The sequence below is a fragment of the Ambystoma mexicanum genome, chromosome 1q (assembly GCF_040938575.1).
Source record: "Ambystoma mexicanum isolate Mex_15411 chromosome 1q, UKY_AmexF1_1, whole genome shotgun sequence".
Taxonomy (NCBI): Eukaryota; Metazoa; Chordata; class Amphibia; order Caudata; family Ambystomatidae; genus Ambystoma; species Ambystoma mexicanum.
The window spans coordinates 667,795,589-667,823,439 of NC_090922.1; positions in this window are offsets into that span (position 1 = coordinate 667,795,589).

The following is a 27,851-nucleotide window of genomic DNA, read 5'->3' on the forward strand; positions in this document are numbered from 1 at the left end:
TTCACGCGCACCCCAGAAATACACGTACCCCGCTCGCACAGGGCCAATCGCGTGTGACACTTCCTGCAAACCCCAATAATACAGTACCCCGCTCGCACAGGGCAAATCGTGTGTGAAACTTCCCGCGAACCCCAGTTATACACGTACCCCACTCGCACAGGGCCAATCGCATGTGAAACTTCCTGCGAACCCCAGTAATACACGTACCCCGCTTGCACAGGGCCAACTGCGTGTGAAACTTCCCGCGAACCTCAGTTATACTCGTACCCCGCTCGCACAGGGCCAATCGCGTGTGAAACTTCCCATGAACCCCAGTAATACATGTACCCCGCTCGCACAGGGCCAACCGCGTGTGAAACTTCCCACAAACCCCAGTAATACACGTACCCCGCTCGCACAGGGCCAATTGTGTGTGAAACTTCCTGTGAACCCCAGTTATACATGTACCCCACTCGCACAGGGCCAATCGCGTGTGGAACTTCCCCCAAACCCCAGTTATACACGTACCCCGCTTGCACAGGGCCAATTGCGTGTGAAACTTCCCACGAACCCCAGTAATACACGTCCCCCGCTCGCACAGGGCCAATCGCGTGTGAAACTTCCCGTGAACCCCAGTAATACACGTACCCTGCTCGCTAAGGGCCAATCTCGTGTGAGACTACCCGCGCAGCGGGGTACGTGTATTCGGAGGGGTGTGCAGGGAGTTTTACAGGCGTTTTCAAGGTTGTGAGCCTGTGTGCCATGTACAGGATTTGTGCGCAGTACATGGCGCACAGGGAGGGGTTGGGGGCGTAACAGGCGCTGCTGCAGGGTCGATGCGCCACTCTGCGCCACGGCTGGTTTTGGATGTTAGAATCCATGAATACGCTGTGCACAGAAATGGATTTTAGCGCACGCGGCTGGCACAGAAAGTCGCATGCGCACACTGTGCGCCAGCCGCGTGTGCCACTTGTGCGCTGAATTCTATGAATTACCCCCTGTATATGTAAGACACCAACCATCCACTGAAATAGCGTTGCTAATATAATGGAATATACCAAAACAAAATAAATATGCCTCCAACAGAATTACTTCACAGAAACTGTGCAGCAAAAAGCAAGAGCATACCTACACAGTAGTAACACCAAATGTTTGTAAGAAACTAGTAAGTACCCAATATTTATTTCATATATTTATACATTTTCAGTATTACATACACTAAAGCTAATATTTTGTTTTTTTTACACAGATATGTCCAGTACTTTGGAATGGCTGGAAGAACATTTCCCACTAGATGAAATGAGTGAAGACAACGAGACACAACATTTCTCTATATAAGCCAATTAATAACCATTACTTTATGTGTAGTTAACATATATATTTTTTTAACAGACCATACAGACAATAAGTGTAATATACCAAGAGAGACATTAGAAGATCCTCTGAAACTAATGGAACTAAAAATGGATATGTTAATGAAAACGTTCAATCTTCTAAAACAGTTTATTGAGGACCACATTAAAGAAAAGATTAAATAGCACTGTCCCACATGTACCTGTTTCCTCTCTCCATGTCCCAGCCAACTATCCCCAAACTCTCCCAGCAAGAAAAATATTACGATGAGACTTCATCCTTCCTCCCCTCCCATACATCATGTCCAAACCCCTATTTCCCCTGGATTTGATCCAGTTTCTGCTTCCCGCTCTCTTTTGTGATGTGTATACTGTTAAACAATAATAACATTTTAAGTGTGTTCTTAGTATATGCCTGTGTCTTATTCTTTTTTAAAAGGCAGTTAGGGTGTCCGCGGACAGCGCGAGTGTCCGGGGATGTCCGCAACCAACCAAAATTGGGGTGTCCTAAGGACACTATAGCTGTTCGTACTGTTCGTAATTAAAATGGCAGTGTCCTTAGAACACACAAGATGTCCTCCTGTCCAAAATCAACCAAATGGGGGTGTCCCATGGACAATATACCAGTTCATACTGTGCATAATTAAAATGGCGGTGTTCTTAGAACACACAGGCTGTCTGCTTGTCTGCAATTAATCCAAATGGGGGTGTCCTAAGGACAATATACCTGTTCGTACTGTTTGTAATTAAAATGGAGGTGTCCTTAGAACACACAAGATGTCTGCCTGTCTGCAATCACCCAAAATGGGGGTGTTCTAAGAACACCCCCCCCGTTTGTATTGTTGGCAACCAGAATCAATATATCCGTAAAACACATATCCTGTCCTCCAGTCCGCAAAGTTTTGATGCATATTCATTTTATTCGGGGACTTCAATACTGTTCGTAGAACACCCGCGCACATGCGCACCACACCGTTGGCTCCTACGAACATCGTGCCTGTCCGTAACTGTCCACCGCACGTGTGTCGCACTTTTAATAAGTTCGAGGACCCGAACACTGTCCGTAGAACACCCTCACACATGCGCACAACCGTCCCTGCTCATTTGGTGTCCTGCGGACAGCCGTCCCATTTGTGAGCGTGTCTGCAATGTCATCATGTCACCGCACCCACGCTGAGTGTGTGGCCTGATTTGCGGACACTGTCCGGGCTCCTGAACATTTAAAAAGTGCTTTTTTGAGCACTCCAAAGTATTTTACAGTAAAAGTTCACGGTTGCACATGTCCCAGACAATGTCCCTGCCGATCTACATACTTTTTGGAACTTTTTGGGCCCTTTCTTGGTGTTTGATGTGTCCACGACCAGCGTGGGTGTCCGTGAAGCCCGCAACTACACTCCTATAAAAGGCCACACCCCAGAGCTGATCCTCATTCTACTTTTGGATTTCCAAGATTTACAACAGGACAACTGTGCAGGTTGCTGTTCTTGGTTCCTGGTTCCTGGTTATTAATCTTCCAGATGGCATGCCAAATTTCTTCTGTTGCTACTGCCTCGGCATCAGCACCACCACCCCCTCCACCACCACCACATCCCCAAGGGCCTGCAGAGGGGAACAGGCATGAGGATGCAGAGAAGGATGAAGAGGATGAGGTAGTGGAAGTCCCTACTACTAGCACTCATCGTGAGTCTTGGGTGTGGTGGTTATTTATCACTGCTGATGGAAAGTCAAAAGCTGATGTGAGCAAGGTGATCTGCACTCAGTGCCGTATGGTGCTCAGTCGTGGCAAGCCTGGTTCGTATAGCTATGGTACTACATCAATGAAGCAACACCTAATGTTGTTCCACAATGGGGATATTCGTAACGTTATACCTTGCGATAAACGTAGTAGGTTGAGGTCCTCTGCAGCATCCTCCGTTTCCGCTCCTGTCACCACAAAAGACACTCCTGTGTGACAGCGCATCCCTCCAGCTGCCTCACAGGCCATCCATGATGCTGTTGACCCTTACCTTGTGAAGGTCACAATATTGAGTGCTTTCGAGACTGCAGTTAAGGAACATCAGAAGGTCGGTGACCTACCTCAATAAGGCCCACCCTACATCTTCCTCTCTCCACATGTCCTTTCTTATCACTGTGGTTGGTGTCCCTTCCTTACCCTCATTTCCCCTTCTTTCCTTGTGTGTTGTGTTTAAAAAAACAAAAAAAAATATAAAAAAAGCAAAGGCTCTTTTCAGAGCCGCCTTTCACGGTTTAAAAATAGAAGTGACAAATAAATATTGCAGGGCCCCGTGCATTTTTAGAAGTCTGCGGACAGTCCGGGGACATATATTTTTTGGGAGTACTGCCGTATCAGAACCATTGCACTTTTCTACAGGGGGAAGTGGTGGCTCTGAAAAGAGCCTTTTTGTGGTGTTTTCTTGTGTTTCAAAAACTTCAAATGGTCAACACCTACTGCAAAATGGATTTCTGTATTTCCAAAAAAGATTGCAATGCATTTTATATATTTCGCAGAAAAATCTGATTGCCCGCATAAGTAAGATGTTCTCCATCTCTGCGAAAAATGTGTCTCCTACAAAACATAATGTTTTCATTCTGAAAAGAGGACATACCAATATCTATCAAAAGGCACACATAGCTGTGGGATATTCCAACTCATGCCAAAGTGCCCTACTACATCCCTTTGCCAATGGGGGAAAGAAACGGCCAAAAATGGAGAAGCTAACCCCTGTGCACGCCAAATCTGCAAAACTGTGCATAGCTCATAGATCACAAAATGGCTGAACCACCTTGCCACACACAGGCAAAGTGGATGTCCAAACAAGAACTCCCTGCAGGAGAATGCCAGTGGGTGCTGTTACCTCTCACATAAATCCAGGCCACAGAAGGTTTTCTTAACCAATTGCAACCTTCAAAGTGCTGTTTTGGCACTAATTGCAGGCATTTTCCAAGTGAAGAATTGAAATTAAAGTGTGCTGAAAACACAGATCATCAAGTGCAGTCAGAGGAATCCAGACCACACTGCCTGACAGCTGCATAAGAAAATTAGATGTCAAACCAAGTTTAAACATGCTTTTTCTCTGAAGAGGTGCCAAATTTGCCTATTTAAAGCATGTTTGTGAAGGCTTAATTCTTTTAAATGTCCAAATCCCTTATAAATCGTGCTTATTTTTATATGTATTAAAGAAAAGACTTCATTATGAATTTTAAAAGCAACCCAGTATTGTAGTATTGGAGTTAAGTAACTGCTTAATTCTGATTGGACAGTGGCCAGCCTGGTAAGTTTGACATTTCAGTTTGGCAACCCCTTTCTACAGGAAGCCTTAATGGTTCTCGCATATGGAGCACAATGTAATCATTAGACATTCGTCTTGTGGCTGAGCCAAGAACAAAGGACAGGCTCTGCTGGGGAGGTGCAGGATGCTTCCCTCTACACCCCACCCTGATCAAAGAGATCTGACAGCTGTTGTTTGTTGAAAGGAGAGAAAATAAGACTCTGTTCAAAGCAACTTTTTGGTGTTTAAATTTGTATTTGTGGTTAAATTTTAAACTCTTTAACTGTGCAACCTAAAGAAGGATAAATCTCGAAATTGGTAGATGTTAACCTAATTTCAGGCTTTTGCTTTGAAGACATTGATGACACCTGTACCACTTAAGGAAACAAAGTTACGAAAAAACTTTCATTGTAGCAGAGCAATTAATGTTGCAAGCTTAAGATTGGATGTACATGATCCACTGATAAGCGCCCAGAGATGTACCGAATTAGAAATTATTAATCCAAACTGTTATGATTAAAATGGATGAAATTCAATAGCATGAGAAAGACAGCTCTCACAGAGATGGGAATAGGATGCCAGGATAAATCATAAAAAATATAATGCATGTATCTGATTTTAGCAGAGGGAATAATTGTAAAAATGTGAATTCATGGAAAGCTAAATTATGCTCAAAATCAATGTGGGAGTTCCTAAATCCCATCGTAAAGATGACAGCTCTGTCTCTGTTCTGACTGCCAACCAATACAAGGCAAGTGCCTATGGCCACTCACAGCCGTGGGGGTTTGTTTTTGAAATTCTGCCCACACCATAAACTTGGTGATGTAATTTGGTAGTATAAATATACGAACTACACAACACATAGGACACACTCCTTCCAGAACACAACCAGATTTCCGCATAGCACCTTGTTCCAGAACTCTTCATCTTGTAGCTGACTTAAGACTTCTTTGAAGATCCAGATTTCTTTGCAGAATCCAAACTATAGCATTGCTGAACTCTTTTTAGCTAAACCCAAATTCAACCATCCCAAAACTTAAAAGAGTAATTCTGATTCAGTTTGGCTTGCTGCCATTAAGGCTTGCCTGCTGAAACTTGCATCCTGAAATCTGCCGTGTCCAGTGAGCAGAAGGGCCCATCCAAAATCCAGTCTGAGGTGCAGTTCAAAATTGACCAGAACTGCGCCATTGATCCAATCCCTCCAGAAGTGCCCTGCTGCCGGTAGACCTGACCCGATCCATGACCAGAACCGTGACGGTCCAATTTTAATTAAAAGGGACTGTAAGTATTAATAGGAAGAACAGTGACCCATAGTATATTTGCATTGTCTTATCCCTATCTCAACCATCCCATCTTTAACTTCAGAACCATTTTGCGCAGATTTCCTCTCATCTATGTTACAAAACCCTAAGGCATTAGTGATTTTGAGTAACTAAAGTAGATCCCAGAAAGTAATTGAGTCTCCACCACATGAAGGGTTATGCTGGCCACGTAACTGTGAAGATTCATGTGTGGCATTCTCTTTTTCATAGACATTAATATAGTGTAATGAAATCCATCTGTCATTTTTAAAACAGAATTTCTGTTTTCATTTTCGTGCCTATTTTGCAAAAACACCTCTCACTAAAACCTCCACAACTTCTTCAAATTTATATATAGAAACAGAACATTGTATTTGACCCTCTCTTTCAAATATTGCATAGTGAAATTTTGGCATTTTCCAAAGTTTACACGTGTCTTTTCCAATTCAAAGTGTTTCTAAACTCCCATCTTGATCTATAGTGTGTTCTGTTGTTTATCTTGTAGCTCATGTGTGTTAGGACTTATTTAGAGTTTCTTTCCTAAGAATTGTTCTCCATTTAAGCATTTTTACATCATTTTGCATTATTTCACAAAGCCATTTTCACCTGTCAGTTTAAAAGTGTCCCTTTCCAAAAACGGTTTTCTCTCTTGTTTGTTTCAACTCTAGACATTATCTTTTCATTCCTGAATACCTGCTGATTACTGACATCTGTGTAGGATTGATCATTTGTGCCTTAAAGTACTTTGCAGGTGGAAATATTAACCTAAACGATATCTGTTCACAAACCAAAACTGTTCTTTTTCCTGTGTTTTACATTCTGCATTATCATAAGTGAATTCAATTGCTTTACTTATTTTGAATTGTATTGTCAATACTTGGTGATTGCTGCCCCATATATCTATATATTAAAGTGTATGTGTGATTTGAATATTAATTAAATAAATAAATATTTACCTTTACAAACTAGCCTGATTCCTGGTTCAGTGTGACCTGGGGGTTGTTTTGAGAGAGGTGTGATATGAGTTTATTCAGAATATTGAACTTATAGACACAAATAAATAAGGATTTCATTGTGCACTACATTCTAGGCGAGACCTGGGTGTGTGCCTGATTGAAATCCTTAACACAACCTTGTTAACATTGCGTCTTGCTTTCTCCATTTGTGGACCAAATGAAAAAGAACGCAACCACATTTATCTCTGCGCAATACAGGAAAAAATTTCTCTAGAGTTTGAATACATGTCCATGACTTTCCCAAGTCCTTTATTCATTTCAAATTGCAAAGAGATTCCAGACACATGTCCTAAACTGTTCCCTCCACAATGAATAATACTAATGTCTGGATGACGCTGCGTCACCAAAGAAGCACAGAGAGGTTCGAAACCCACCCACTTCATTCCATGCACTCCATGCCAGTGCACCTCCACACGAGAGAATCCAAGATGTGCAGCCACTCCACAGCGATCTGCATGCACCTCCAACCAATTTATCCAAGAACCTCCCACAATCCAGACAATCTTCTTTCTGAAACACACAGCCATAGATACCTGCTCTTCCCTCAGGAAAAAGACCTACTGACAAACTCTCGCCTTACAGAGCACACCCAGTACACCTTCTTAAACGATCCCTTGCTCTGCTCTCATTTGCATGCCTCTCAACCCCAAAATCCCCATATGTAATATGTGGTGTAAGTGGACAAATGCAGTGTCTGTGGACAAATCAAAAATCTGAACGTGCGGAATGAAAATTTAAATAGTGTGCCCTATTTCCCCTTTGAGGTTGGCTCTGAAAATAACATTTTTTTTGTTTTTTTTGCAGATGCTACAAAAAAAACTTTCATTTTGTATTTATTTTTGTTTTTATTCTTATTTTCCTCTAAAGATCTTCACATTAGCTTCTCCAAAGCAACCCTAATGTTCCAAAAGAGCATGGCATTTCCCATAAAAGATAAAGAAATGCCAATAAACAACATTACCAAAATCGATGTTCTCATTATTACAAAAGAACATATCAGCTTTAAGCATGAAAGCATACATGCCTCGGTTGATTGCACACCTAGCAATATTTTGCTTGGACAAAACACAAAACTATTGTCCCATACTGCCCCAGATAACAAAGAAGAAAAAAATAACATTGGCATTTGGAAGGACTTTCATGATTGCCTGAACCAAGTTATGCAGATCTTGCAACAAAGTAGGGGCACTGACATAGCCCAAATGCACAGCACCACAGTGGAGGACAACTACATCTGTACTATTAAACCTAGCCATATCCTGGCAAACTTCCAATATTGCCTGCAAATAAAAAACAGACACAGTGCTCCACACGTCCTCCACTCCTTTTACATCAAAATTATTTGCCACATTCCTACATTTAGCATACTGCTCCAAACTATCAACAAACATATTTCCGAGCAAAAACACCCTGACTTTCTCACCTTCTGCCATCTTCACTACACAAAGCCTTTTCAACACAAACCACAACTTCAACATCTGATTGGCTGATCCCTACAGTCCCTTTCCCATGTTGGATTTTCTGAGAAACCCCGGATTTGGCACGGCTGGTCCACGGACAACCATGGTGACCGTGGAGTGCGGAACACTGGGGCAGCCCTTCTACCATTTCCACTTCACACTCTGCACCATTCCCTCATTGGCTACTGTTAAGCAGTCACACAATCATCCACCAATCACATCCAAGAACTCTACATTTAACTCTATTATCACAGAGATAGCACTTTAGATGTTCGATTGATCACTCTCAGTACAATTTGGCTGTGACTGCAAAGGACCTACAGCAACAACTACTATAAAACTCCCCAAGACTTCTACTTGCAGATTCATGAACATCCACATGCATGAACACAGACTGCAGGTATGAATATATTCTACACAGTACATGAACAGCTCTTCTGGGAATACAATACATCCCAGGAGCATAGCGCAGCGGCAACATGTGCACCTTGGAAGCAAGACGACCCGGAGTAACACAGGTTCGATCCCCGAGTCCTCGCTTAGAAACCTCTGGGTGTTTAAGCATATTATGAATACACAACTAAGATAAAATAATTACGCAACTAAAAAACAAGCAATTCCTGTAACAGTGACTCGATGCCCGCAGGCTGTGTGAGCACTTTAAAAATGTAAAATAAAATAAATACAAATATAAACAGAGTAACTGCCACTTACCCTGTAAAAACTGTAAAGTGAACTTACTGTCATTTCTCCTATCTGCTATGATGAAGTGTCAATTGCAAACCTTTCTGCTCTCCAAATTTGTGTTTACATACACACACCTAAAAAAATATTATTTCATATTATAAGATGGGAGAAATAACAGTATAATTATGAAACAAAAACATAACAATGCCTACATTAACAAAACTGCTATAAACAGACATATTCACTTACTTATTTCTTTTACAATTGCAATGAAGACCAGTCTCCTGAAAAGCAGCAGCGTCTGAAGTACGAACAAGGACTTAGAAGAAACCTACTCTTTCCATACAAAAAAGTAAGTACAATACTAACATAATGTTCTAACTGTTACTCAAACACACTAGCATTTTAGTATTGTAGAACAAACAAGTGTATTAACCCGTTACCATTAAATGTAGTATTAGTGCTTCCCCTTACCAGTTCCATACTTTATATTGTCATCTGAAGCCCAGTATAGTAACACACAAATACATAGCATTCCCAACTTGATGTAAATGCCCATTGCACAATCACACACCTCCACAATCATCCTTACCATCATACTCAGACACTAAAGCACAAAGCATGCATACACTGCACAACGGCCAAACCCACACTTTCTTTTTTTTCTCCAACAGACCCCAAACAATGCCTACCAAAAAGCAACTCTGTAGAAAAGAACGCAGAAGTAGATCAAATCAAAATAAAATTGTCCAAAATAAGCATCCATCTCTAGCAGATTTTGTACAAAAAGTTCAAACAAAACAGCTAATACAGTCGTTAAGCGAAACAAAACAAGCTTCCAGTACAGAAACTTCCCCTCTATCAAAATGTAAAATGAAACAGAAAGTAATTAACAAGACTTCAGCTACCACTACTGCTAACCCTGCACCTATAAATCTTGATGTCATGGCAAGTAAGCATACCAAAAAACTATTTTACAAAAAATATTCTGCCACAGAGTCCTGCAGAACCTTATAAAAACATGAGCGAAATCATGCACAACCCTTAAAACCTACCGTAGAAATTAACCCTAGAAGCGCTCATAGACAGTGCAATCCTTCTCAAAAGTTATTTATTTTAGTTTTAAACAGAATGAAACCACTAACAAAACTAATTACTAAACTACAAAAAAAAGACTTCTCAATAAACGGAATATCAACAAAAATAGCTTCTTAAACATCTGTGGAGGTGAATGGAGTCACACCATGACCACAGAACCATATTCTAATGAAGAAGCATCTAAACAAAAGCAAACAAAACCAATTGCCATACATAGCAGTGGACGAGGGTGTGAAAAACTTAATAACACCATTATGGAACAAGAAAATCTGCTCACAAAAATATCCCCAAAAAACTCAGTATCACCTCCCCATTCTACTGAACCAAAACGTCCAGTCTACAAATGGCTGTGCACATCAATGTGTAACATTGCCAAAGATTCTTTCAAATCTTTACGCCAGTTCCTCAATCAGTATGTAAAAAACAAAGACAAATTCAAAATGAAACTACTACAAAATACGGATGCCTGTCCAGTGCGCAAATACACAGGACTACAAGGACATTCATTAACCTGCATTTCAGGACCTATTTGCAAAAGCATCTTCCATCATATTAAAATGATATCAATACATCATTCAACTATAATAAATCTGGTACAAAAAACTCTACTATGCTAAAAGTCCTGCTTTAGCACTAGCAAATTTAAATAACAATCTTCTTCTTGGTAGAGCCAACCAACTACTTGAAGAAATAGAGCATATTCAAAGAATTTTTTTTGGAATTGAAAGCCACTTACAAAATGCAATAGATGTACAGGAAACTAGCAACTACTGTACAAATAGTAACCTTCTATTAAACACATACAAAAAAGAAATACTGAAGTTTAAAAGTACCTCAGCTGAAGTACCAAACCATGTGTGTATGTGTTGCCGCAGGACTTCTTATAAACTTACCACAAACACTGTAGACATAACGTACAAAATAGAATACAATGAAGATTCCAAATGGTTCCAATTAGCTCTCTACCTTATTGCAGAAAACAACTACGACATTACTGACCCCTGAATACTTTGCAATTACTGCACTGCAAAACCTGACAACAACCAAACACCTTCACGTGCTATCACAAATAACTTGGAATTATTCCCACTACCAAAACCCCTGCAACATCTAAATTTATATGAGAGCATCATAATTCAAACAGTCCACCCATTTCAAGCAATATTACGCCTCCAACCAAAAACAGCAAAATTACCTCCCTCTGAATTAATGAAAGGCGTTTGTGGCAAAGTAGTTTATTTACCATTAGATCTCAAAGAAAATGTACACACTCTAGGAGTGCAACGGTCAATAGATCAATCTTTAATTGTCTTAGTAAATGGCGTACCTACAAAAGACAAAAAAAATTGGCAACAACTTGTGGACTTACATAAATTTAGAAAAGCTCTGCAATATCTAAAAAACAATAATGAATACTACAGAGAAATTAATATTGAAGAAAACCTGAGAGAAACCATTGAAATAATTCAAGAGTTACCAGAAACTTGTCAATTTGAACTTCTAAATCCTGCTACAGAATCCAATATTTTAAACCGTTATACAATTCATCCTTCACACTCTAAAGACACTATAGATGATGCACTGAAAAGTACCAAATGCGACAAGCCAAATGATCTTCAATCAGCATATGGGAAAAAAGTATAGAAGCACAAGCCTTTCCTCTACTCTTTCCTACTGGAAAAGGAGGAAGGTACGATGATAGACCCACACAAATAACAGCATCAGAATTTTGCTCTTTACGAATGTATTCTGACGACCCCAGATTCAGACAAAACATGTAATACATATTCCATTTTCTCTTTGAAAGTGAACTAGTAACTCTATGCTATGGAGTTGCACACACATTAAAATCAGGTACTCATTTTCAAAATATGTCAGCTACGCAATTATTACAAAAAGTGCAAGAAAAAGATGATATTTTACAGTCAAGTATTACAAATCTTTTAGCAAACATGCATGGTTAGCATGGTTTAGCAAGAATACTGGTTCCGACGTCATGGAGATTTACGCTGTATGATAAGAAACCTTGGCCCACCCACTTGGTTTGTTACATTAAGTTTTGCACAATATGCATGGTAAGATTAACACGATTTCCTATGCATAACAAACAAAAACAAAACAAACATAGATATAAAAACACCAGGAGAACTCTGCTCTCTAGATCCTGTAAATGTATCAAGATATTTCCATCATCGCTTCATTGCTATGCTACACTTTATTTGTAATAAGACTGTTACTCCCCCCGAAAAGTTCAGCACTTCTTTTGGAGAAAAAGAATACCAAGCCAGAGGAGCACCACACATCCACATGCTATTATGGATTAAAGATGCTCCTAAATTTGGTCAGGGCAATGATGCCACTGTTTTGCAGTTCATCCAAAAATATGTCACTTATGAAATCCCTTCACAAACAACACATAGTGACCTTCATGCACAAATGTTACAATTTCAACAACACAAATGTGGGAAATATTGTTGTTGCAAATATAAAAAAAAAGGTAAATACTACACCAAATGCCACTTTGGTGTCCCTAGACCAGTTTGAGCACCAGGTCAAGTAAACAACGTCATGTCTTCAGTCAGACATCGGGCCTCATTATGACATTGCAGGTAGCCATGCCACAATTTCGGCATGGCTACCGGGTCCGGGTTCTGTGAATGGGGAAAAACCTGGCCATTGTGACCTTGTAGGGTCCGGTACTTCCCCATTCAGGGAACCCGCAGCCGGTACATCCCATATCCCATTTGAGCCCCCATAGGGCTCAATGGGAATGGGGATGATGCAAACAACGGGCCCATTAATGATGGGCCCATTGTTTGCATCCTGGTCTCCTCGCGGCACCCGCTAATGACGCCTGGTTTTACTAGGCGACATTAGCGGGTGCCGCGAGGAGACCTCGAAGTGAGGCAGTAGGGGGTTAACAGGGCCGGCAGCTCTATCAGCGCCGTTAACCCTCTACCACCTTCATTTTAATGAGGGCCATAGTATCAAAGGTAAATCACCTAAGAACACATATTACATAAAAACAACAGAAGAATCATAATACATCAATGATTATAATGCATTCATCGCCCTCCTATGGAATGGAAACATAAATGTGCAGTACATTGCAGACAATTCCACTGCAGTTGCACGATATGTCACAGCCTACTTAACCAAAGCAGAGAAAACAGAGCTTCAGGACCTCTGGGATGACACATCATCTAACAAAACAGTATCACTGAAATTGTACATCTTAGGTATAAAAAATGATCTCTCATAGAGAATGTGGCTGCTATGAAGCTGCAGACCGCTTAACTGGTACTTTGGAAAATCTGACAATATAGTATGGCTAAGTCTTGGTCCTGCAAAATCTAGAAAAAGAGTTCTCAAATCATATGAGGACATAGAAACAATAGCCAAAAATGATCCCAACAGCCTAGACATTTTGAAAAACAATTTACTAGACACATACTACCCAAACAGGAGTACCACTTTGGAAACCATGTGTCTCTACCACGTAGCCCAAAACTTCACATACAAAAATAATGTTAAACGAGATGAAAAGAAAGGTAGATACAGAGTTGTAAATTGTGAAGGCAGCTTAGTGAAACTTACTAAACACAGCCTAATTAATCATATCAAATTGTCATTAAAAACTCCTCAACATAAAGAACTGTATTACATGTCCCTGCTACAACTTTTTAAACCATGGAGAAAAGAAGAAGAGTTACTGGATACATATGACTCCTATGAAGACGCTTTCAAAGCAAATGAAAGCACTATAACAGACATAAACTTTACACAGTACCAAACAACATTGCACAATGAACGGCAACACGAAGAAGAACTCCAGGCCCAACTACAAGTGGACACTCCCAACAGTAGTCAACCTTCTGTAACAGGAAGCCAAGAACCACTTGGACAGCCACTAATAGCAAATGAGGCAGAATTAGCCATGATAGAAGTAGAAAACACCATGTGTCAGTATGAACAAGCTACAAAAGATTTCGCTCTACTGAAATCACAACTGAACAATGAGCAGAGTAGTATTTTCCAAGAAATAACAAAACAAATTTAACATGGTGTGGAACATGAAAATAAAAACTGTACCTGCCAAGACTACACACCTATACTGCTATACGTGAGTGGTGAAGCTGGTTCAGGCAAAACATTCTTAATCAAAATCATAAGCAAGTTCCTTCAACAATTGACAAACAACAAACTGTTTTAACTGCTGCCAGAGGTTTAGCTGCCTACAACATAGTCAGTGTCACTTTACACCGATTACTACTCCTTCTAGTAGAACACCAAAACAAATTAGACTATTACAAACTTTCCACAGAAGCTGCAATGGATCTATGCAGAATTTTCAAACAAATGAAAATGTTGTTAATAGATGAGGTGAGCATGGTCCCCAACCTAATGTTGGCTTCGATTCACCTCAGATGGTCCTCAAAACAGACTACGAAGAGCTCTTTGGAGGAAAACACATTATTGTTTTCAGAGATCTTCTTCAATTGACACTAGTGAAATCTGAACCTATCTTTAAAACCTTAGGGCACAAACTGTTCTGTAAAAGTCTTGGCAGCATAGGAAATGTCCACCTTTGGCAACATTTCCGATACAGAGAATTAACAGAAAACAGACCTAAGATACAACAACATTTTAAAAAGTATTAGAGTTGATGTACTATCTCAAGAAGAACAATCAATATTAAAAACCAGGCACATCCATGCACGCTATGGCCATAAATCATGTGCTTCTGATGTCATGGAACAATTAGCACACAGAAATGTCAATTGTGTGTCCTTGATGCCAACTCTTGCAAGCTGTTCAAAATTCAATGAAACAAATTTGAAAAAAGAAATGCAACCACTAATTGAAATTTGCTCCACAGATAACCTGGATGTACATGGTATGACACTACCCATGTGTCAACAAGCCACAACAAGAATAAATACCTTAGAAAACTCTATTGCCAACACAGCTGGGGTGGAGAAAATATTAAAATTATCTTTAAACTGTAGAGTAATGCTTAAACGTAACCTAGATGTGGAGCAAGGACTAGTTTAATGGAGCATTTGGTATAGTTGTTGGCTTTCAAACAAACCCTTGTGACAACAACATTCTATTTGTCAATATTCTCTTTGACAAACTATCAGAAGTTAAAAGGATAGGACGCTCAACAGCCCGCTTCCTTCTTTTCAAAGACATGTATGTACACAAAGAATCATTTCACAAACTCTAGCATATGCAGTTACCATTCACAAATCACAAGGTCTTACCCTAGATAAAGCATTAATAGATATTGGTAGCACAATATTTAAAGAAGACATGAGCTATGTAGGACTATCATGCTTACATACACTTGACGGGCTATTTCTAATCAACTTTGATGCAAGTAAAGAGTGAATGCAGACATTCCTTGCATTCTAGAATACAATAGGCTGCGTTCACTCTACAACCCCATCTAAAAACCTATCCTGTTCCACAAAAAGAAAAATGTTGTAAAAGAAAACGACTTCAAGCTGAAACGATACATGATACCACTGCAATTCCTCCAAAGAAAACAAAAGAAACTAATACTTTATCAAGTACCACAACCAAAGAAGAATCTACTGGTCAAAGTAACTCAACTACTTCTTCAAAGAAGCAACACACACTCCGAACAAATGGCTTTGACAGAGAACTGTCAGGTCCATTCAAATGTTCAAATATAACTGCTGTAAATTGCTATGCAAATGTAGCAATACATATTATATTCCAATTGCCACCAATTATTGAGAACATTTACTTACACAGTACAGACCAATTGTGTTTGCAAATGTTAGTCTTTCTTAGAAATACAACCAACAATCCTGACAACACTTACAGTTTTCATGGAATAAGACAAGAATTAGACTACTGTGCTGGAATTGTCAAATTCACTATAAACTCACAAGAAGATCCGCCACAATTTCGAATGTACTTATTACAAGTACTGGAAAACAAAAATATACCTATAAATGAAATCTTCCAGATTTCATAAATGTCGAAACATACATGCACTCTCTACAGCCATGTGGCACAGGAACAAGTCCCTAATGAACGCTTTGTTTATGTATCCATTAGGGGTGTACCGAATAGTAAATTTACTATTGGGCCGAATACCGAATAGTAAATTTACTATCCGGCCGGAACCGTATAGTGAGCCGAATAGTCATCTTGGCTTTTGTGTAGGGATGGGAAAGGGGCACAGGATTCCATTAGCTCCTTTTGTAATTGGGTTAGACTCTTCTGTGTTTCATTTGTGTAACTTCAACTTGGCGGAGCATTTTGTAACCATGGTATCCATTTCTAAAACTTTTAAAAACTGATGTACTTATCTCTGCAAGTGGCCGAACAATTAGGGGGCAGGCAAGGTGATCGCTCATATTCATGCTTTACGAATATCCACAGAGATGCATCATTGTGCACATTTACTTTGCAACCGTGTTAGCAGAGCAAGCCTGCATTCACTGAAGAACATTCATTAGGCTACCTTCTATTGAAATTCGATAATGCAGCAGCAACACATGCTTAAGGGGCCACTTCTTTGTACTGCCATACAAAGAGATGCCATTAATCAATGCCTGCCCAGCGCCGTTGAGGCGAGGGCAGGCATTAACTGTCAGTGGACGCACCTGCAGGGGGGAGATAGACACTGTGAGCACAGCACCTATGGAGAGCCTGAAGCCCTGAGATGTTATGCAGTGCAATGAGACTGACACCAGCCTCTCTCACACCCCCGGGCTCAACAACCTCCTGGGGACTCGGATATCCTCCCATCCCATTGAAATCCAAAGTGCCCCTGCCCTCCTTTACCATGCCTGTCCCGCCCCACTTAGCAAAGCAATGCAAACTGGTTGCGTGTGAGTCCTGTTTAGAGAGAGAGATGTTTGTTAGCCCTTCAATCCGATTTCCCAGGCGCTGGAGGTGCCTTCAAGAAATCAATGGGGGCTTGCTGCTAGGCGTTTCCAAGCGAGTTATGCAGAAAATCCATATTTTAAAAGTGACTGGATTGGTGGAGGGACGCGATATAAATACTGTTCATGCTGATAGTTCAAGCAGCTTGGTTTTTCACGCAATGCAAGTTCTTTTGTGTGCAACTTGACTGCCATCTAGTGGCTCATATGGTTTGTGCAGCAACTGCTGTATTTAAGCTCTGCATACAAGGCGAACGTGTTGCTTTAATATGGGAGCAGGTCTTTTCAGTGAAGGAATTTATAGTGTGTTAACTTCGGCTTCGAGTAAGGCTTCAAGTATGCATTCGGCCGAAACCGAATAATTACTTTTTAGCCGAATTTCGTCCGAATAATTACTCGAAGCCAAGGTTCGGTACACCCCTAGTATCCATACCTAACTGTGAATCCATTCCATTTCAGCAACTTGTACAAATTGCAAACCATGGCAGATTATGTACTACATGCAGTTCAGATAATCGCTCCACCTTACAAATACAGACACATAGTAAATACGTAATAGTAATGCTTTTATGTTACAATGCAGATGGTACCAAAAACAACTGTAAACTGACTGGATTCACACATGGTCAAGTATCACTTGGTAAGAAAACCTTCACAACAATAGGTATAATCTACCACGCAGTAACCACAACCAATGCAGGTCACTACACTGCATGTATAAAAAAGAATTGTGGATGGTTCGAATGTAATGATAGTACCATTACTCTAAAGCAGAGATTACCAGACAATCTTGTAAATGCTTACTTAATATTCTTAAAATCAAAATTTAGTACATCTGTGTATGAACATAAGCAAAACTTTGACGTCAAAACTGTGCACAGTTAGAACACGCCAGCATGTATCTAATTGTCCCAAGATTCTGCAACAAGCAAACAGATCAAATAAATACCACTAAAATCAACAAGAAATGTACACTTAGAATATGCCAACAGGTATCTAATTGCCCTAACAAATCTGTAATAACCCAACAGATAGATGAATAGCATAAAAGTAGAAATAAACAATTAGAATACGCCAACAGGTATCTAATTGCCCCAAAATTCTGCAACAAGTCAACAGATAGAAGATTAGCAAGGAATAAACAGTAAAACAATGAAAGAAATATATTGTACCACAACATAGAAGTTTTTTTTTTAATCCAGCATAGATTTTTTTCCCACAGACCCAACGATTTAGAAAACAAACACAGAAACTGAGCAAATTGCGCAGTACACTGGTTTAAACTATAGTACTTGTAAAGTACTAAATATGAGGGTAACAAAATACAGAAATGTCTATTATCCAATGCAATAACTCATTATGAACTACCTACTCTAACATATGATCTTTTATTTTATCACAGAGATCGAAAAAGTATGTCTGGTCCAGTTACCCATGTCATGAAAAAACTCAACCAGTAAGTATAAAATAAATAGACTCGCAAACACTGCAGTCCTTGTTACAAACTCTACAATCTTAACTGCATAGCCTAGCCAAAACTTCACATACAAACTCTACAAATGAAACAGTACACAAACCTTTGGGTTGTGGATATTTGATGGGTGTTTGATTCTATGGGTGTTTTTTTTGTTGCGGAGGTTGTGGCCGGGGCCTAGAGTTTTGGAAGCAAGACTCTAGGCCCTGGCCACAACCATCACAGCATAACACACCTATACTACCAAACATTTTGACTGTGGTATGTGGACTGCTTATAGGGGATATTAATTACAATCAATGCTCTACTAACAACCCAAAGCCAACATCATACTAAAGTAAAATAATCAGTAGTGTTTTTATTATGTCCGCGGACAGCCACGAAGACTGCAGACATGGTGAAGAACACATCAGGGGCATCTGCCACCTAAACAAATACAGTATTTGACCCATCTCTTACTCCCCAACCCTCCCCAAGCACATCTACACAACTCCCCAAGATTGCATTTTGCCTCTGTTCGCCGCTGCACTGTCGGTAGATTCAAGATGGCGTGTGCATCAAAACAATGTGAAGCACCTCACACCTCACTCCAGCCAATCGGCGGACACATTGCATTTCCGCATACATGACGCAAGCCGATTAGCCAATCGATGTCCTGTCCACAGAGCGAACAGGGAAATGTGTTTTTTTGCCTTACGTTTTGGTCATTTTTTAAAAAAATCTACAGGATGGATTTACACCAAATTAACAAAAGCACCCTTTTGGATTTAGCCGCCACCCCTGCCGCAAATTTGGTGGAAATCCATCCAGCGGTTTGTGCTGTAGGCATGCGCAAAGTTTTTTCCCATTATGTCTATGGGAAAAAAATACATTTTGGGACCTCCGATAACTTTGCCCCCCCATGGACCAAACCTCACCAAAATGTGCAAAAAGATTCAGAGGGGGCCATATACTTTTTTTGCAAAGTTTGGTGAGGATTCGTCCAGGAGGAGCGAAGTTAAAAGCCACCCAAAAAGTGCTCTTCCTATGGGATTAGCAATGTAACCATAACTACACAGCCACTACTGTGGTTTGTGTAATATATATTCACCGACATTTTTTTAGGTAAAGTGTGGGTAAATTGAGCAGATTAAACGCAGCAAAACCCTTGAAATTCCGCAGATATGGGAATTCTTGACCAGCTTAACTTAGTGTGTTCTTGTGGATGTCCCCCATAATGCTATGTCCCCCATAATGCAATTTTGTATGTCATTGTGAATCTCTTCTCTTGTAATATGTATATGCTCATTGGCTTTGCAATGGGAGGGTGCCAACTAAAGCTGGTTACGACTTCCCACATCCGCTGAATTTCAACGGTTATCTGCATGCTCCCACCACCAACGAATAACCATGGTTATCCGTAAAAACAGTGAAAGAAAAAATTCTTTAATTATTGTAATAATTATGTTAGGCATGTAGCTGGGGATGTGTTATTGTAGGTTGGCCTGGTTTGGGTTTGTTAGTTTAGGTGGTGGGCTGCTTAAGGCTGTCCTGGGAAGAGGGGTCAACCAAAGGGTCGGTCCTATAGTCCAAGTTCTATGTGGGTGGCACAGGATAGGAAAAACAGGACTGTTCCATTGCTTCATCCTAGTGTATCTCCATGACTCCTTTAAGAGAGGGACAGGCTGAAGGTGCAGGTCCCCAGGAGGAGGATTAGGCCATGGTGGGCAACATTAGTGAGGAGTAATTCGAAATACAAAGGGACATAAGAGTGTTGATGTGTATCATTATTGCTGTTAATTAAAGCAAAGTTCTCCATAGGGGCTAAAAAAAAATCCACCCTGGTGTCTGGTGCCATTTATGATAGATTAGGATTATATCTTTATAGTGTTTACACAGGAGGAACTCTGGTAGTAGCCCGTCTCCTGTTACAAGTGTCATCAATATCCCACAGGTTGCCTGACTAACCCTTCTCTTTCAGTTGGAATAGGGAGGAGAGGAGAGATGGTCACATTGGGTCCCCATTCTGACCTAGGTGCTATGGCCACAACAGTGTAACTGGGATCAAATAAAGGTGGGGCTACATCTGTAATGGTGGAGTGAGATGTTGTGTCAAAAGTATTGAGCCTGTGGGAATCTGCAACAGTGACCGAGCAGCAATCTTACCTAAATTGCCCATCTGAGTGGCTTTGTGCCTGTTCTAGATGCAAGATACATAACAATTCAGAACTGTCTCTGAGAAACCCAGTATATTTGCAAGTTGCTGGTCAGTGTGAGGTGATCGACCATGCCAAACGCTTCAGAGAGGTCGAGGAGGACCAGGAGGCATGAGTAGACTTTGTCCATGAATTGAAGAGCATCACCTATGACCTGGGTGGTGACTGTTTCAGTGCCATATTTAGGCCTGTGACCAGATTGGCAAATGCGAAGCAGGTCATGTTAGTTAATCTGATTAACTAGTTATTTGGCAACTGCTTCCTTAATGATTTTTTTTACCAATGAATGGGAAGCTTGTGATTGGCCGGTAGTTTAGGAGACCATCTGGGTTCAGGGTGTGTGTTTGAAGAGAGGATGGCTCAGTCCTATTTCCGGGGTGCATGAGAAGATGTCTTGTGCGAGGGAGGCATGTACTATTCCAGGAGGGGTCTGAGGATCACCCCTTGATCAGCTTTGAATTGTAGTGGATAGTGTGCCATCTTTGCATATGGTTGGTTCAAGTGACGCAACGTTGTCAGCAAGATCCTTGGGAGTGAGTGGAGTGAAGGTGGTCCAGGTTTGTGTTATGCTCAGTCGGTTCGAGCGCAGGGGGCGACCGATTTTTCAGTATTGATTTGTCGTCGTATCTTATCTGTCTTGCTGATGAAAACGTTGCTAATAGCCTCGCATGTTTCTGTAGACTGAGGGATTGGCACCGAGGTTTAACAATGATTGACGTCTGCCAAGAAGCGAGCTCTAATCCTGCGAGATAGTTCATTCATGTTGCTCACTACTGTGTTACTATTCCAACTACGTTTGAAACCAACTATGGGATTTGTTTAATGAACACATTTGAAGTGTGGGCAGAAATTACCCAACATCTCACAATTAACTCTGCTTGTAGCATTACGTTTTGTTTCCCCCATTGGTAAACTTGAACTAGGGTCAAGGTAGATTCGGTTGTCCGCTCCATAGAAGTTCTTTAAACCGGTCAAATAAAACACGCAATGATTTCTGAGATCTGTAGTCCTGGCCCCCTCCTGCTGAATTAATTGCATTGCAGTACATGTTTCCGAGGCTCTGCAGTAGAAACCATAGGACTGGCATGGGATGATTTGTTGGCGGGACCCGATACAGATAGATAATACCCCACAACCCACCCTCTCCAATTAGCATTGAGCACGACCCCCAGCAGTCTCAGAGAGCAAGCGCTTGTGCCACACGTTTAACAACCTCTAGCGGCCGCCTGCCTCTAGTCACCCACATCGACTGTCATTTGTTTATTAGTATTTTCTGTCTGGGATGTTAGCCAAGGCGTGCGTTTAAAGGGAGGTGCTGCCTGCCTCCTGGCCACCCTCATTCTGAAAAGTAGCAGTGCTTGAAAAACAGCGTCCTGCTGTCATTGCCAATTAACCTTACTCGAGAAGTGAGGGAGCTGCAACTGCAGCTAAGAAAACATTGAGAGCGTCACCCCTAACTCTGAAGATAAAGGGCTCCTCTTTTTCAGACTCGAAAACAGTGAGTACAATCCGCGCTTAATCCCAGTCTCCAGGGGGATTTATTTATTTGTTTATTGCTCGTTGGGTTAATGCCATGCCACTCAAATACACGTCACGGCCTTCAACCGCGACCAAGCTTCATGCTATTATTTTGAGTCAAATGCCCTATAATGATCAAACTGCATCCTGGTAGTTGTAGTCTTGCTTCACATCATTTGAAGATATTGAAGTAACAGTAGCAGATTAAAATGGCTTGAAAAATTCGTAAAACCCCGAGTGGAAAAGTAGAAAAGGGTTCATTTATAATTTTATGCGGGGTACATACAACTACAAATACCTACTATACACCCTCATAAACTGACACAATCAGCACTGTTCTCGTGTTTGCACTGGCACCGTTTGTGGGAATGGCTCTCCATCTGTAAATGTGTTATTGTAAGTCATTTCTGACAGAAATTGACATCCCTCTTCTTCAAATAAATGAACATTAAAAAAAATAAAGCATACATGAAAAAGCTCACATCCGTAAATTCGTAATCAATCTACAGCTACAGCTTGCATATATGCATATAAGATTTTTTTTATATACTTGATTTATCTGATATTTTACATGACAAGATATACCTGCATCTTTCTAAAATATCTTCAGCTTAAATGTTGTGCAGGATCCTGAGGCTTCTATATTGTTTCAGATTATTGACGCACCATCATTCTAACAATAAGGTACACCCTATGTATTTATTTTATTTATTAAAGTGTATATAGCGCACAGCAGCCCTGGGGCATCGGGGCACTGTTACATAATACTTGCTTAATACAGACTTACATAGGAAGAGCAGCAGGGCAAACAAAAGTGACAGGATACATTACATAGGTTACAGAAGAACATCATGAAATAGGGGATGCCAGGCTATGATTGGCTCAAATCTGGTCTGCTTGCCTCTCCTCACATGGGGTCAGATTGGCTCATCTCTCCCGGGACTGAAGGTCAGGATTTTCACATGTTGTTCCAGGGTTACTATTGTATGATAACAGTACTACATCATTATAGCATGCACCTGGGAGCCCTGGGGACTGGCATGGGGGGGGGGGGGGAACATGGTCATGCTGACCCACACATTCTCTGCCCGGGTCATATCGCACTCTACACAACCAAGGCTTCCAGCCTCGTTTTGAGCTATAATGTATTCCTCTCTGTACCTCCTACTACAAAGGATGTATTTATGGAACAAGGTGAAATGGTTGTGTCTGTTTAGATATTTTATGGCCATCTGGTTTATGATTGATGGTCAAGGGTCACCTACTATCAGGGAATTCAGGGGTCTTGGACTGGGACAGTTGTGGGTGTTAGCATGGTTGGCTGCGTGGGGGTCAGGGCCTGCTTTGGCCTGGCTGTGATAAAAGGACTGTGATGAAAGTGCTCTGTGAGCTGCCTGGTACTGTCTTGTGGCCTTGCAAGGCACAATCCTTTTAGGAATAACAAGTAATTGCAAAAGTTATGGAACAAAGGGGAAGCTTCTATGGGAATTATCAGCCCGGTCCTTCTACCATCAGCGCTTCCACCTGTTCAGGTTTCTCCATTGAGCCTATGTTTACCGTGCAGCCTTGTAGGGCTAAACATGTCTACCATAACTACAAAATTACATCTCTTTATATGCACACACTAAGCCTATGCATCTGCAATTCATGCAATATTGTGTGCATGCAGGGTTTCTCATCACGGCCCTCTCCCGCTGGTAATTCACATGTCTGTCTATGGGTCTCACCTTACTCTGAAGTGCCTAGGGGGTGGGAAAGGTTAATTTCCTTCCCAACATTACCCCTTGCGTTACTCCTACAATAACGAATCCCTCCACACACTTGTGTTCATTTTCTCTCCTTACCACAGCTTCAAATGGTGGCGTGCCCCTTATTGGTATCCATGCCCTACATACATTCAACAGGCTTTATCCTGCATGTGCATACTCTTCAGGAGTGCATGTCATGTAGGTAGATTCCTCATCCCCTGACACATCTACCCACACTATCTTATAATTCTAAGGGCCATAGGGTATGGGGATGATGTGGGAGATAGGGTATTTCTATCTCTTTTGTGTTATGAGGTACTACCTTCATCATTGTGCTACTAGGCACTGCTTTGGCACAACAGTGGAGTCCTACTTGGCACATACAGAAAAGAACCAGGATAAACATGATGATAGGCACCAACATCGTCACCAGCGCTCCCAGCCAATATGGAGCCCAGCTAAAAGCCATTGGAAACCAGTCCTCCTCTTGACCACTGGCTTCTTTCTTCATTTTGGCCCTCAGGTTGTGCACTGCAGCTATTACGGGTGACAGGGACCCTATTTCTGCATCTTCCTAAGGCACAAATGTGCAACATGAACTCCTGATCTTTTTGCACACACCTCTTTCCATTGCTGTCAGCAAATCCAAGAGGTAACGGTTCTGCATTGTTATCAACCTCAGTGCACGCAGCTCAACCCTTATGACGTTGCACTCTTGATCAGTGTCATTTGCAATCTGGACCAGTTCCCAGTGCACAGTTTGGAGCCATTTGGCATTAGCTTTGCTTGTATTCTTAAAGCAGTGTCAATGAGTCTTTGGATAGATAGTTCGATGTTCCTCTCCTTGACCTCTGGGCTTTTGAACTCTCCTTGCCCGAGATGCTGCTTCCTCTGTCATAGAAAGAAAAAACCATTGATGCCCTGGATGTAGCAATTGGATCCATCTTTTCAGGTTCATTGACCTGCGCAATCCAGACATCCAGAAGGTTGATGAACATATTCTTTTTTGCAACCATATCTCCAATTCCCCACACTTTTAGCATGACCAGATAACCTGGTTTTGCCAGGAATGTCCAGAAATTGGGTTCGCTGTCTCCTGATCCTGAGATTTATTTTCAGTTGAAAACGATGTCCTGATTTTGGGGAGAAGGTCACCGGGGATGAGCACTATCTTGCATAGAAGAAATAGGTTCCAACGCATGGGAAACAAATGAATGTATTAGCTTATTTCTTACATACTAAATACATGTTATAGCTGGTAATTTCACTAATATCACTAACCTCCCAGTTAACACCCGTCGCACTAATGTATTGTGAAACACAGGGCCGGCTCATCCATTGTGGCGAACAGGGCATCAACCCACACATTTAGGATAAGCTGCCAAGCCAGCCCAATAAAAACGCTGAGCACTCCATCAACTGCAGCACACAGCTGAGGGAGTGCTCCTGGGCTGACTTGATCTGTCAAAGGGAAATGTGGTTTTCATTTGACAGTTCATACTTACAGTGCTTGTGAGCATGCCTTTGATTTGTGGATAAATCAGAGTCCTGCTAACCAGCATGATGAGCGGTCCTCACCATACTGGTGAACAGGCCTCTGATTTGTGGGCTTGACATTTTTTACTAGGCAACTGTCACAGATGCCTTGTAGAATGTGTCCTGGCAAAGTAAATAATGACTAGGTTGGCTGCACCAAAATGCCAGTCTAGCCACAAGATAACACATATTACGATGCTTGTTTTATCAAAGATGATCTGTGATAAAGTAAGCATGATATGTGATATTGCGTGGCTAGAATAACATTTTGGTGCAGAAGCTAGTCTACACAGATTTTACTTTGACATGACATTTTTTGACTTGCCATCTATGATAAATCAAGCATGGTCAGTGTTATGTGGCTTGAAAGGCATTTTGGTGCCGCCATTTCTTAATGTAGCATCACATTTTTTCACTGGACATGTTCGATAATGTAAGCATGCAGTCATTACGTGTCCACATTTTTTTTATTGTAGCATGCCATTTTTAATGGCAAAGCCAACAAGAGTGTGTTCATATGTGCTGGTAGTTGCATATATTGGCAGAGACAGTTTGGCCATGTTTTCTTAAATCATTACTATCATTAGGCACAAAGCAAATATGAAAATATGTGTACATTATTATATGGGAATATTGGTAGGTACAGGTGCAGCCAGCATGAAAATGTATGAACACAGCCTGCCTGAAAATGTTTTTACGCTGCCATATCTGTGGCCAACGTGTATACCCCTCCAATTAAAAATGTCACCAGCTGGTCCTGTATGAACGTTCATTGCCTCCATATAGCGAAGAAAATAGATCCGTCTGCACAGATGATAGGCTTATTTACCAGTTAAGCCCTTCATCTTGTTTGATATTACAGTTACTGTCATTTACAGGCCATGAGAAAGTGAAAGCTGAGCGACTCCTGGCAAGATTGATTGAAACCCTTGTCCGCCAGGAAGAACGCATATGTTGGGGAGAGTTTACACATGGCAGCCCATAATACTATAGTCTTGTAGATATTGCTATTGTAGATAAAGATGGCTTAGGAAGCAAGGAATTTAGCACAGCTAGTTAAACGCGTCCATATTATATATGAACCATGTCCGTGGTTTAAGTCCCGGCAACAACAAATTGTGCATTTTAATTTAAAGATGGCAACATATTTTCCTGCATAGTCTAATAGAAGTGGGTATTGTAAGGGACTTGGCCTTTGATGGAAAATCATAACATGCTTAGTGAGTTAGTCTGATATGCCATTACAAGATGACAGTGAAGTACAGGGGAAATGAGGTGTGACTGTAACTGAGCCCTACTGCACTGATATCTCATCCTTTTCATATCTTCTATTTGCATAGCTATTTCATTTACATGAGAATTCATGAGAAATTGATACAAACATCACTGGATTGTAAAATTGTGTAATTCTGTAAAATAATGTCATGAATTTATGTATGTGATTTTATCATATGAAAATTAAAGTATCATTGAACTGGTATTGTTTAAAATCTATTGGAATATTTATTAAATATGCCTCATAACAGGTGTGATATTCTCTGAGTGCTAGGAGCAGCAAAGATACAAGTCAAACTTAGGGTATCAATAGTGTGGGACTGTACTTGAATACCTGCCATTTTAACTTGTGATCTTGTGATCTTGTGTACAATTACTGGTATTAGCCACCCCTGGAAACCATTTTATCTCTTAGATGTTGGATTTATCATACTGAGTACCCCAACAGGACGAAATGGGTCTTTAGTTGCTCATTATCTGTGGGCAGTGTCTCAGATTGGCTGGCAAAGTCATGTTTAAAGTGACACTGCCACCAGAGGTACCCATGAATAGCTATTGCTAGAAATCCTTGAAGATAAAATGTATTGGTTCAAAATGATCAAATCCTCCTTGTCCCGTTAATCTGCGCTAACATTTCAAACAGAATCTCTGCAGGTGGCCAAGGACTTGTTGTTCACATTTTTGTGGGGAGCGTCTCTTTTCTCCTGCACAATTCCAGGGATGTCTATCTCCCCTTCTTCAGTGCAGGGCCTTAGAGATTGATTTATTGATTTCGTTTTGACACATCCCCAATCAGTGGACCACTCTCATGTCTTCTGATGGATTTAACGAAGAACCTGTTGAAGTTCACGGTCTGTCATTTCCATCCTTTCATAGTTCAACAAATAGACTTACCCAATGTAGTTTACTCTAATGATTGACCTGGGGAACCTTGCAAATGACAAGGTTGCTGTCATTTTGTGAGAGGCGGAGGAATCGGGTGCATGGCTAGATTGCCAATTACCAACACATCTACAT